General features: G+C 42.6%; 1 protein-coding gene across 20 annotated transcripts in view; it reads right to left on the bottom strand.

Annotated features, from left to right (window-relative positions):
* MTSS1 (MTSS I-BAR domain containing 1) overlaps window positions 1-13,399 on the bottom strand; it is a 125,012-nt gene that overhangs the window by 90,925 nt on the left and 20,688 nt on the right. The gene's annotated exons all lie outside the window — the stretch shown is intronic.

Genomic DNA, 13,399 nt, shown 5'->3' with positions numbered 1-13,399 from the left:
CCTGTGGTCGACTAAGCCCTGAACAGTCCTCCAGAGATAATCACATTAGCTGATCTAATGGTCCTTCTGGTCCTTGAAAAGAAAATTAGCTGTGAATCACTGCTATGCTTTGAAACCTTGCTACGGCTTCTCCTGCAGACTGAGACCAGCCACTGCAAGAAGAAACTCAAATCAAAGCCAAGTTTTACTTCTATGGTCAGCAGCACATGGCTGCAGCCATTCATATTTCAAAACTAAGATGAAGCAGATGACCAGGGAAGAGGAGTGAAGCCAGACTGGCTGCTCTCTGTCTGTAGGTCACAGAGGCATTCAGTCGGATAAGAAACAAAAAGGCAGGAAGACAAGGAGCCTGAGGGGCTTTGGGGCCTGATGCTTTCCATATGTAAACCTTAAAATGGCAGTGACTGGTCTGCCACCATTCATTCCTTCATCCCTACTTACTCAAGCACAGTTCTCACCAACTGGGCAGAACTTGCTATCTTCACCTCTTGGATGGGTAACTGGAGCGAGTAACTTCTAATCTAATTGTGTTTCATCCTCATACTTAAAAAGTATCTGAATTATGTACTAGATGCCTATGAATAAGGAAAACCCAACAGGGTTTTCCCCCAAGATCTCCCTGTCCACTTGTCCATACTAAGGTTGCTCACCAGTATTTCCACTGTACAAGGCCACCACTGGTTAGCACTCCTCCAGAAACCTTCCCAAGCAGATTTAATTAACTTCTAAGTTATATTGAGACTGTATCCAACAAACCTAAGGATGGTGTTCTTCACATTCCTGCCAAAGCAACTGCTCCTCCTCCTTCTCCAGCATAACTGAGTCTAAAAATAGCCTTATAAAAGTATTACAATGGTTTTCATCACAGCTTAAAACTAGTGACATGGCTTTGACAACTCTTCCTACAAAGCAAACTCTCTGTACACCTTTTTTTAATACCCTAAAAAGAGTTGCAGCTCTACCTACAGAACTGAAATCTGAAACACGTTAACAGAAAACGAAAGAGGAGGTAAATTGTTATTCATTGCTGCATGAAAAGATCTTTGTCCAGACATACTGCGTTTAAGAAATCTTAATACCGTGTAAGTAAAACGTGAACTACTCTGGTCAGGGAAGCAGAGCTTTAAAAACAAGGCTTTCAGGATTGTCTAGTTTGACACCTTCTTTGCATGGCTGAAACAAGTTTGTCTGCCTTAATCTTTCCTATACAACCACTGAGAAAGTGTTGTATGTGTTACAAGAAGAGCACCTGAGGTTTTTAGGGATCAAGAAAGAGTAACAAAACTGTAGCTAGGCCTATCCCCATTCAAACAATCAAGAATACTGCATCTGTCCATCTCATTATTACCAGTCCTCTTGCAAAAGCAGGCTGTTCGCCAAGTTACGTATTTCTGAGTCATCCGACTTAAGGCAGATATGCTGAAAACACTGCAGGAAACATGTAGTGCCGCAGAAAGGAAGGGAAAAGCACGGAAACCCACAGAAGCTGAAAACAAAAAACCACAGGCAAGCCTCTTTCCAATGAAAACAAGCACAGCCCTCTGCAAAGCAGAACTAACTGGACCGGGCAGGGAAATCTAGACAGACCCAGGGAATGCTGGAAAACAACAGTTACCCAGATGCCTTACTAAAGAGAAAAGGAGGTGTCCGTAAAAATCTAGTTGCCCCCAAGATCCTGTGAACAGAGATCATCCTGTTCAGCCCCAGCAATGTTTTGGGATAGTTCTGGGAATGCAAAGCAGCATAACTAGATTCCTAAATAACATTACTGAAGGAATTAAGTGGCAGGAATTCCAGACCCTACCTTTTTTAATGCAGTTACTTTGCAGGGTTTACATGGCATCTCACACTGGATCTCCAAAACAAATAGCTAATAACTTGAACAACCTTTGTCGATATTATGACCACAAGAAATTCTCCTTGCTATAAATAGGTCATAAAAACCAGATGTGCTTGTCAATGTTTGACATCCAAGTCTTGTGGTCAAACTATCACCTCTCACCTCCATCCCAGGGGATGTTCGAACCTCTACAATCCAGGACTATTCTTGGAAGTCTTTATTTTATTCTCCCTTTAGCTATAACTAAATCTTCCTTTAAACAGAAATCGTTGCAATTGTGTAAATTGCTGTTAGCACATCGCTTGCTTAAAAAAAAGACAAACACGAAAATCTAAGTTACACTTGGAAATGATAAATGCTGTGCATCTAACATACTGAAACTATTGTCTGGGGCAAAATATGTCATTACAAGGAAAAGCTAAAGGAAGAGACTCCTATTTGCCTTGTGTCCCTTCAACCTTTTCTCTTTGTAACTGTTGGAAGCAGTGAATCAAAGGTAAAATGAACTGACTTGCCCCAGTTTGTTTTCCCTGCAACTTAAAGCTGCATCATTAATGTTTCATGTTTAGTCCCATTGGTCACGAGAAGCTTTTTACATGCTGAATGTGTTTCATCTAAGAGACCTTTTCTCTAAAAGAAAGCAAGAGAAGAAAGCTATTCACATATCCTTCAGCTTCTGGGTAGGCCTAGAGGGCACAAATTTTGAGTCCAGCAAAACTATACGTTGCTTTATCCATGATGATCCCGACCTCAAAAACTGAGATCTAAAGAGGCTGAAATTCTGAACATTTTCAACAGATTAGGCAACAGTCAGAACAGTACATCAGAGCCAGGCAGCTTTGGAAAGGATACTGAGCGGTTGTACTTTTTAAGCTGACACGCAGCCTTCATCAACCAACCTCTTCGCAGAGCACAGGACAGACTTCTTCACTCTGCTCCAAAAATCCCTTGGCAATATTCATGATGGGCAGATGGGTGGCTGTACGCACCTCTGATGGCATTAGCTTTTTTCCCCGTGAGAGAACCCACTGACTCCAACACAAAGCCTTAACAAGAAAGCTTTATTCTAACAAGTACCTTTGTTTTAAAAACAGTCACTTCTGAGCTTTAACTTCAATTACGCTGTGCATAAAGTCACCCGATAGTAACATCTCAAACGCCTTCTTCACTATCTCCATAGTTGCACACCAGACGTTCAGCACTTCCACCAAAGCTGGGAACATACACCAGGATTTTCTTCCAGTCCCAATTTTGGAAGCTATGTTAAATTAGTAAGGTTGCCAACACAGAAAATATATTGTGAAGAACAAAGCGTCTCTGCAAACAGGCAGCCACTTCAGACAGAATAGCTAAAACCCTTGTTAAAATGCAGCTTGAGAAAGTTTGTGACTCTTCCTGAGGCCAGCCTCAAGTTTACAATGAAAGATTAAAATCTGTTAGTCTAAATCAATTATCCACCCTGAATGCACATGGTGCATTTGAACCACACAGTCTGGAGAGGGCTTTGCATCATGGTACATAAGCAGTGACAGCACTTATTTCCCCACCAGCAAGCTGAATTTCAGCTTAATAGCTCAAACATTCCCTTGACTATATTTGTAACCACGGCTCCTGCCTCTCCAGTAGCTACAGAAGAGCTACACGCGAACTCTTTACCTTTGAACCGAAATGACTAATGCTCACACTAAGCTGTTATTTTCCATGCAAGATAACCTAGATTTAAAATGAATACCCATTCACAACAGCATCAAAAGGAAATGTGCTCTATTGGACTCCAGTGATTTTGTGAACTAGCAGGAAATGAACAAGCACTCAAACAGGGATATAATCCATCACAATCTACACTTTAACTATTCACTAAATGTACTTTGGATTTAATTTATTACAACTCAATGTCCCAGATTTGCATCACTGTATTTTGTAAACATAACCAATTCTTATTCCCAGACCTCATTTCAGCACTCTGCTTAGTACCTGCATGCAAGAAAGGGAGATTTTACTTCTACATAAGCACATAGGTGAAGACGATGTCTCAGCAACATCAGTCATTATGTTCTTGAATGACAGTTTCCAATCCTGCTTTTGAAACTGTTAATCTGGTCATATATCAGCATCAAATCATCTCAGATTATTCAAATGCATCATTACTCCCTTGATGCAACCAGTTTAATCCAGTATTGTATTTTATTTTTAAATCACTGTAATAGTTTTTACTATGGACTTGCACACAAACACTGAACATAAAACATGACCTGTCCAAACAGATTAATTTTGTTTTAAATAAAAAGCCTCATTTCTTCATTAATATGGACCTGATGTCTCCCCTAAATATTCCCAGCACAACACATGCAGCTCCTCTTCATCCTCCATCCATTTCTTCCTCTCTACACTCTCCTTCCTCTGCTCCCTCCAGCATCCCCAAATACCAAACTAGTAAGAGGTTGCTCTTGGGGTGGCCAAGTCAAGGCTCCCCTTGAGCTGGCTGAGCCAATGGCTCTCCTTGTTTAACCACGGGTGTGTGTACGTACACATCTGCGTGCGGATGCATAAGAGTTCTCCCTCTTTCTGAACATGCTTGGCTTTTGGGGGGAGCGCATGCTCACACACACCTTTTCTGGCACAGCCATGAAAACCAACCTTCAGTCACACAAAGACACCTTCACGTTGCAGACTATTTCATCAATGCCATAAGCTCACTCTACAGTTCAAGCTTGGCCCCAACACAGTTCTGAGGAACTACAGAAGGGAGGAGTGTGTGAGACCAAAACTACTGCTGCCTGCCTAGGTCTGATTTCTGTACTTAGGGGACTTCTCTGGACAGAGACCACTGTTCTCCATTCCTTCCCCACCTCCACCACATGATGCAAATTTTCCTTTGAAAGTGACCCCTAAGGGGAAGATTAAGTTTCCTCTTCATGCACCTGACCCCACCATGCCTTTCTGGACTGCTTACAAACTGTGCAAACCAGGCTTTCTGTATTGCCTGGCACCCTGAAAGCCTACAATCTACAAGCCAAGCTTCAACCTTCTCCATCCCATTCCTTGCTTAACCTCTGTGAAACGAATGCATTCAGCAGGTGCGCCTGGGCCTAAATGAGGGCAGAAGCTGGTCCTGCAGATGAAACTGCATTAACAGTGCTATGCATCATGTTCAGGACAACAAACACCAGCTCTGCTTCAAAACAGAACAGCAGCAACAGCTACTGGGGCAAAATGGACCCAGCTCCTAGGTGTATGTTTCACTCTGGGGTGGGCTGAAGTGCCTCCAGAACAAACACTCACCAGTGTACTCTTCAGTGTTTCCATTCAGCAGCTTTCCCTCAGGGAGCGGGGAGAGTGTCTGAGGGGGAAGGCACCACACAAACCTCCAATTCCATTTTGTAAAATGCCTATTTTTAGACCTCAATGTACATGCCGAGGCACACACAGTGCTACTACTGTAGCAATGGCAGCCAAAGCCTCTGACTTTTTGTTTGTCATCAATCAAATACTCACACAGGATTGCATGGAACTGCGAAATACACTCACACACAGCTCCGGAGCACAGCCCCAGCCCGCTCCTTGGTATTAGTTACTATAGAAACCAGTCCCTGGGCACAGGCGCTCGCAGCAGGAAATCATGCAGATTTCAATTTTACATAGTAATAAATGCTGCAGGAGAGGAGAATTTCACAACAATTGCAGGGGTTGATTGTACAAAGCCAGACCTCTTCCATCCCGCGCCACCGCCACGCTGCAGATGGAGACGTGCTCTCCTCCCTCTCACACACACACACACACACACAGATTGCCACCGCTATTAGTTCTGAAGCGGTTTCCACAAAGCCTGCGCTGAGGTGGCTGCTGCAAAGGTGGCAGCATTTTTCAATGGCTTCGTTAGGTTAGAACACATACTCGTTTTCACATGCAACCAGGTGGAAACAACAACAAAAGCAAATTCTGGGGGGAAAAACCCAAAGGTTTAAGCATATCTAAGCACTCAGAGTCCAAACATTTCACAGGAAGTAGTGTCAGGTCACAACCCAGAGCTCCTTTGGAAACAACCCATCTTCCTTTCCTTCTCCACCCTGTCCAAAAAAGTAACCTGAATGGAGAGAAGGTCACAGATTAATTTGTAGGAAAAACCACTGTAAAAAGCACAAAGACAAGAATACGGCTCTGAGCCCTGAAGTGAAACAGGGAGGTAATTATATTATTGTAACTTTTCAGAAGTAGTTCTACAGGTTGGACTTCATCTGGCGTGGGAGTGGAAGGGGAAGACACGCAGCACAATGTGCTGCTTGTCCTATGGAGATGCTAGTTTTCTACTTCAGAACCAGTGTGGACTCTTCCCCACCTCTCCAAATGATGCCATAAGCCTCAACAGTGCAAGCTCTGCTACCACAACGAGGGAAGAAGAGAGCAGGGAACTGCTTCACTGAAGACAACAAACACGTAGGGGAGGAGGGAAGGGGTGAACAGCTTGCACAGCAACAGGGACAAACATTCGTGCTGGCAACACCGACAAATCATTGGGCAAACAGAAGGACAAGAAAATGAAGGATGCTGGTCTATTTTTAAGCAAGACCTCATTATTACCATGAACATGCACTGCTTCCCTGGAAGCAGCAGGTATGCAAACATGAGATGAATCATATCACCAAGTAAACCACCTGGCAGTAGGAACACTAGTTTGCATGGACACACGCAGAGTGAACACACACGATCTACTGTCCTGACACCTCCGAAAGCGCGTGGAGGAGCATCCTTCTGGGAGGCAGGCTGCATTGTGGAGCTAAAAAACCTGTTAGACAATGCAAATGTCACTAGTGCTTCTGTTCATGACTTTTGTGAATGCTTTTGTTAATTATTAGACTGAGCTCCATTGTTCTGGATGCTCCAGTCAACATTGTTGGAGCTTGTACTTTCGCTTTTTATTAGAAATCAACATAGCTTCTGTCCAGCCAGGGTAGGAACAGACTTAGGGAGCTGGAGAAGACATCCCAAGTCAAAGCACGCATCTTTGTACTAGAGCCTTTGCAAAACTTGTGGCATTTCTTTATACCAGCAAGCCAGATGGTTCGAGGTACCTATGGGCTGAGGTGCAGTGAGGTTGAGGTTACTGCCTGGACTCTGCTCAGGTACATGCTCACCTCCCTAGAGGTCTGATGAGTTTGCCTGAAGCCAGCTGACAGCACCAACCTGATCCTTCATCACCACATCATCTCTTATCTCTTCCTGGAAGCCACCTCTGAGGTGACCAACAAGATGACACACACTGAGACAGTGGCAACGCACAAGGGATGAGGCAGCAGATGCATAGCAACTGCTCCGCTGCCTCCACAGCACGTTATGCCAAGGTCCACAAGGCAAGAAGCACTGCCCTACTTTACAGGAACCTAGCTTAGTCTGAACTGAGTTTTTAATTCTCCTCCCACACCATTCCTTTCCATCTCATGGCAAAGAAAGAAGATACTAAATAGAATGGAGTGGAAACCCCACTCCTCAGCTACCTTTGCTATCCTGGTGACAGATTAAAAGCTGCAACAACTCTCTTGTTGTGGTTACTATAGAATTGTTGGTATGTGCCAACTAGCAATTTATCACATCAAAAGGCTGACTGAATTAGCCAGAAAGGGGATCTCCCACCACAGGAACATGTGCTACACTGGGAAAACCAACCACCAACCAAAACCTCAGCATCCATTTTCAAATCCACATCCCACTATCAAAAGGATGTTTTTGCATCTTTGCTTCTACCCTAATAAATTATCCAAAGGAAGTTCTCAGTCATTTATGATTTATCCTCATTATTCCCAAAGTGGATGCTTAAGACTGAGAAAACTTCAGAGCTACAAAACCAGTATTTATTTACTGAAACATAGGTGCTTCACATGAAGATGCCCCCAGAGACACAAAGTCATCATGTAGTTGGGGACATCAATCCATCCATCCTAAGCCTACAGGAAAAACATGACTGGATATTCTACCCTAAAAGCAACATCACTGTGTAACAAACAGGAGAGGAAGAACTACAACTAAGGCTGAGTGTATGAAAAATCAACTCCATGCTCCCCACACTCCCAAAGACCTCAGATTCAGATGATAGGCTGATAATGAGTAGATTTACGTTCAGCCATGAAACAAAAGCCAGCCACTCCTACCTTGATACACCTGCCCACTCCTTGAAATATTGAATAAACTTATTTGCTTCTTCCCCTTCCTCCTTTTATTTTTCTCCTTCACAGAAGTTAGTGTTGCATTCAAATGTTCTGTCAGCACACACAATCACCTGCAGCTCTACCCCTCTCCTAACAACACTGCAGCCTCTCAGCAAAGCACCTTAAGCTCAAAAAAAATACTGGGTTGTAGGGCGAATACAAACTCCACTTGTGCATCGCACTGTGCACTGTACCAAGGGGTAGTGACTGGGTGAGTTATTATAGCAATTATTTTTATCTGTTGCCCTGGAAATTTCTCCTTAGGTAGGAGCATCAAAGCAGCACAAATGTCACCAATGACCGTGAGCTAGATTTTGTCTTGACCTCAATGAGAAAGGAGGCCAAAATAAACAAATAAAAGTTCTTCACGCTGCAATGCACACACTCACCCAAAGAAAAGGCAATGGTGATGCTTTATGTGCAGAGCAGCCCCTGTAATCCCCTACATATAAAATCTAGTCATGAATAACCAAACCACTTCACTTGTGTTTGGGCATCTAAGTTGTTCATCCCACTTTGAGTGTTGCAGCCAACTAGGCTCACCTCAGCAGCAGAGTTCTCAGGGTGCCACACTTGTTGGAAGACATGAACTGACCTTTGCTACTCGTCTAGAGAAGGACAGGAATATGGAAATAAGAGAACAATATAGCACTGCTCCTTTTATGTGTGTTTTATATACATGTTTTATAGATTTAGCACTAACAAGCAGCATTTCCAAGTCCCACTTCTCAAAATGCAACAGATGTGCACTATGCATCCAGCTAACCATTATGAATTGGTCCTGTGTTTTGCATCACTCCATGAAAGTATAATGGAAGACTGAATGGTTCATTTAAATCATTTTCTTCCTGATTATTTTATGTCTGAAAATCCACAAAGAGCGAGCCTGGACTATATTATTTTACTTCAAAGACTCCACAGGAGGAACGAGTGCTTACTACAAAGTCTTATCTTAACTGACAGGAAGCTCAAACAAAGGTTTTGTTATTTGAGTATGAGCATCTGAAATTAAAGAGGAGTCAGAAAGACAAAGGAATCAGACAACGAGAACTCCTTTCCTCTGTGCCCAGCTCTGTTTTCACTCTGAAATAACACACAGATGCTCATCACAGCTCCCCGGTCCATAGCCAGGAGCACGGGAACGCATTTCCAAAATGTTAATACATATTTTAAGTCTACTGCTGTCGATTGTGGAGTCTTTCCCATCCCCAGACTCTCTACTTTGTTTCTTTTGGGGTGGGAGGGAAGCCATCTTTCAGTACTGTCTGTAACGTTTGGCTGTGGCACCAAGGATTCCTCCCCAGGGTCACACTGTGCCTTACTTGCAGTGAGTGAGATACCAGATCAGAAGGCCTAAGCACACTTACTTGGAAGATAAGATGCTAATTCCAGCATTGCAACACTTCGTGCAGCTTGTCACCTTGGAAAACCACTTCAATACATACCACTTATATCCTGGCTAAGATAACAATGGAAAACCCAGAGTAAGGACTACCCAAGGATGTACTCACACAATACCTGGAGCAACACAGATGCAGAGTCTGCCCAGGAACACAGATCTGCAGCAAAGGTACTATTTTAAGTAGCTTTATTAAACACAAGGAGCAGTCACTGAACACTGCAGTACAAAAGCTACCTGAGGCAGACAGATATTAATCAGATTTAATTTTGTAAGTAAAAGTGTTAAACCATATTTACATTTCTGCACATTGGTAAAGTTTAATGGGGCCTGAAAAAAGTACAGACACTTCAATGCAGCACTTCCAGGCCCATATCTCCTGCTCCTCAAAAGGGTCACATTAAAATGGCTGTGCTGGTTTTGCTGCCCTGTCATGCTACATGCCATGCAGGCTCAGGCTGAGTTTTGCTTTCAGGTCTGCTCAGTGTCCCTTTGTAGCTGGTTGACCATCCAACAGCTCTTCCCTCCCCAGCCTCAGACCCCCTCAGCCCACCTGGCACCCTCAACTGGTATTTCCTGCAACTCCTGTCAGTAGCTCTGCAATACCTTAAAGTCCTCTCAGACATCTGTAAAATGAAAGAGATAGAAAACATAAACAGCAGACGTAAAACGTAAATGACAGACGTCAAAATTACCAAAGGCAGGGAAAACATACCTTTAGTAGCACTTGCCAAGTTGAAACAAGGCAACTTCAAACAGCATTTCAATCTGTGGAATTCAACTCACCAGAGAGAGCTGCGTGATACACTGAAATGTATCTTGAAGTGATTTAGCTAAGCTGCTAATACCAAAACACACCTATGTATATGTAAAATCCTTCCATATGAAGGAAAAACAAGAAACCCACAAGACTGGGTATCAGCTGCCTCATTAACAACCTCACTTTGAAGATCAATTTTAAGCTTCAGGGTAAATCAAAGCTTTTAGATCACCCTTCCTTAAGTTTTAATTCACACCTGTGAAGATGCAGGTAGGCAAGACAAGGGCAGGGGTTTTTTGCACAGAAGCCACTGACGGTGTATTAAGCAGATGTAGAAGAAGCGTGCATGTCTTCACATTAATCTTCATCATTACACAAGCAGAATAGTTATTCTTCTCACCTACTTGTTTCAAGTTCCTGAATTCTAGCACTTATCTACAAAGGACATTCAAATGCAGCAGAGGCAGAAGAATATTAGCATACAAAAAGCAAAGCAATTTACATATGTCCTTTTACATACTGTTCAAACCCAACGTATAACATGCTTACATGTGATATGCTTCTATTTGGGATGCATAGTTCTTGCTTTCATAAGAAAATACATTTTTAATGCACAAAATATTAGGTAAAGAGCTATTAAATTACTTAAATCTCTTTCATGCTTCAGATAGAATTGATGAGGATAAAAACATTCAAAGTTTCAAGTATTCAAAGACTTAAACCATATGAGGAAAATCTGAACTAAACCTCACAAACACATTCCCCAAAAGGAAACGTCGCTGGAGTTTAAAGGTATCCTGTAGTATCTATTTAATATTTTGTGAGCATTCTCTTTAATAATCATAGTGAGAAATAATACCAGATTGCACTGCAGACTATGGGGTCCTGCCAGGCTGTATGCCAAACAGATGTAGCTTGAATAATACAAACTGCCAGATAGATGCATATATCTTGTCAAAGCTCAGAAGTCAAAACATCTGAAGGAATTTTGTTTGTAAAGATCTCTGGTAGCAGCAGAAACCAGCACACGCTGCTCTATAGCCAGCATTATGAGTGAATTAGCAACATAACTTGACAGCCCTCCATGCAAATGATGTTTTTCAGGTGATCAGAACCATAGAAATAGAACCTTTTGGAGACAGATGCATCAGAAGTTCCCCCCCCTCCAATGTCTCTTCTTGTCAGGTTGAAATCAAAGAACATTGAACTGAGGGAACTGAACTCAGGGAGAAAGATTTAACTGTGGGCTGATACACATCTAAATGGAGAGACGAAGAAAGCAAAAGCTGAAATGAGCTGGCCATGAAATTAGTGTATTGAGTCACCACAAAACACCAGGTACTTCACATGTACAGCTTTTGCCACGTCAAAAGGTACAACGTGAAGAAAATACAGCAAAGTACAAGTCACCAAACTCCTCCAGCCCAAGGTTTTACCATTGGCAGAGCTCCAATTATGGCCTCTACCTGAGCTCCACATGGGAACTTGGACATAAACATCAGTACTGCTGCAGAACTAGAAGGAAGTAAATGACAAAAAGAAAGATGCACCGAAGGGAAAAGCCAAGGTTTAGGAACAGCAGTAATGGCACCTGAGGTAGGGCAAGACATCAGCTGGCACAAGGACTGGAGTTGATGGAAATAAGCTCTTAGACTTGAACGCTTGGTGCCTGCAAAGGTAATGATCTCTTCTTGTGTGTGTGGACGTGTATATCCATGTAACCACTTTTTCTTCTTTCAAAGCTAATGCTGATGCAAACAGATTAAAGAGTAGCCAGAAAGTGCTTCTGCTGACTGATAAAACACTGTCATCAGCTGGATCAGCGGGTCTTAAAATAACAGTTCACTTTCTGGAAAACTATAAGCAATTACGAATAAAATGCAGCACCCAGCTTCTCCACACTCCAGTCATCCTACAAGGAAGCAGCACTGTCCCTCCAGAACAGGCATCTGCTTCAGCACTTTCATATACAGTTCCCAGAAGCAGCTTCTGGCCCATACAATGATAAACCACCCTTATGATTTAAAACACACCAACCCTCCCTGCCTTTGTCATGGAAGGTGCTACAAAAGTCTTGTATATCCCCAGAGGTTGAACATGAGCTACTGACTTTGGTTCACCTCTTCACTGAGAAGCCTCTAAACAGTGTGAAGCACAGCCAAGTGTTTGATTTGACAATCCAATACATGGTTTTATAAACTGGGTAAGTAACAGGCAAAATGTAATTGTTCCAAGTTAGGTAACTCCTCAAAGGGAGAACGGGGAACCCATTAAAACCCCCACGCCAGAGAAGAAAAACACTAAGTTTGGTTGGGGTTTGTTTTCTGAATATAGTTGTTTATACCAACAGCAAAAAAGGTTTTATGAAATTGTGCCTAAGTCATAGGGAGTTTTGCCATCATCTTCTATGAGGTCAGCCTTTTATCCCTGCCCACAGCAAGCTAGGAGGATGTGTCTTTGTTAAAGGACCACTGTGCAACCTCAGAGATGCTCCAAGGCAATAGACTACTTAGATGTAAATATCCCAATGGGCACAAGTGGAAGTTGGGAGGCAGATCAGAACCACCAACTAACTTGGAGTTTTGATTCTTTGCCCAGAACATCACTTTCTAAAAATAAAACCAAAATTCCCTTCTATCCTTTCAGTCAGCGAAGGCAGAAAGACAGAACAGAAGAGCTATACAAATTTGGCAGGCCTGGATTTACAGAGCTGCTTTTGTAAAGGATGTGTTCGAAGAGATAAGAGACAAGACACGACGCCCGTTGGACTTGGTCCAAATAACACAGCAGAAAGTGCAAAATACCCTTCAAAACCCTGCACAAGCCATTTTTGTTCGTGAGCAGGAGAGTTTTAGTTGTTCTGGTATCTGAATGCAAGTTCTATAAGCCTGCCAGCACAACCAGAAGACAAGTCTCAAGGATTTTGGTAGGGTTTACTTTGTTTTCCTTTTGGGGATGGGAGAAGAAACAGAAGTCAGCATGCTCAAAGGGAAGACAAGTAAGAAATCCAAGTTGAGTTCTGCCTTGGGTCTCGCCCTTAGTTTATTCCACTTTCTGGAGTGTTTATTATTTTATGTGAGTAGGTTACCCATAATATACAGAAGGTATGGGTATAATGAGGAACTTCTTATCAAAATGTAAATATTAGCTTTAAAAAGAAAAAGAAAAAATACTGTTCCTTCTTGTCATTCTATGGCTCA

Source organism: Strigops habroptila, chromosome 1 (assembly GCF_004027225.2).
Source record: "Strigops habroptila isolate Jane chromosome 1, bStrHab1.2.pri, whole genome shotgun sequence".
Classification (NCBI taxonomy): Eukaryota; Metazoa; Chordata; class Aves; order Psittaciformes; family Psittacidae; genus Strigops; species Strigops habroptila.
The sequence above is the reverse complement of the archived record's forward strand: the minus strand, read 5'-3'. Positions and strand labels throughout refer to the sequence as shown.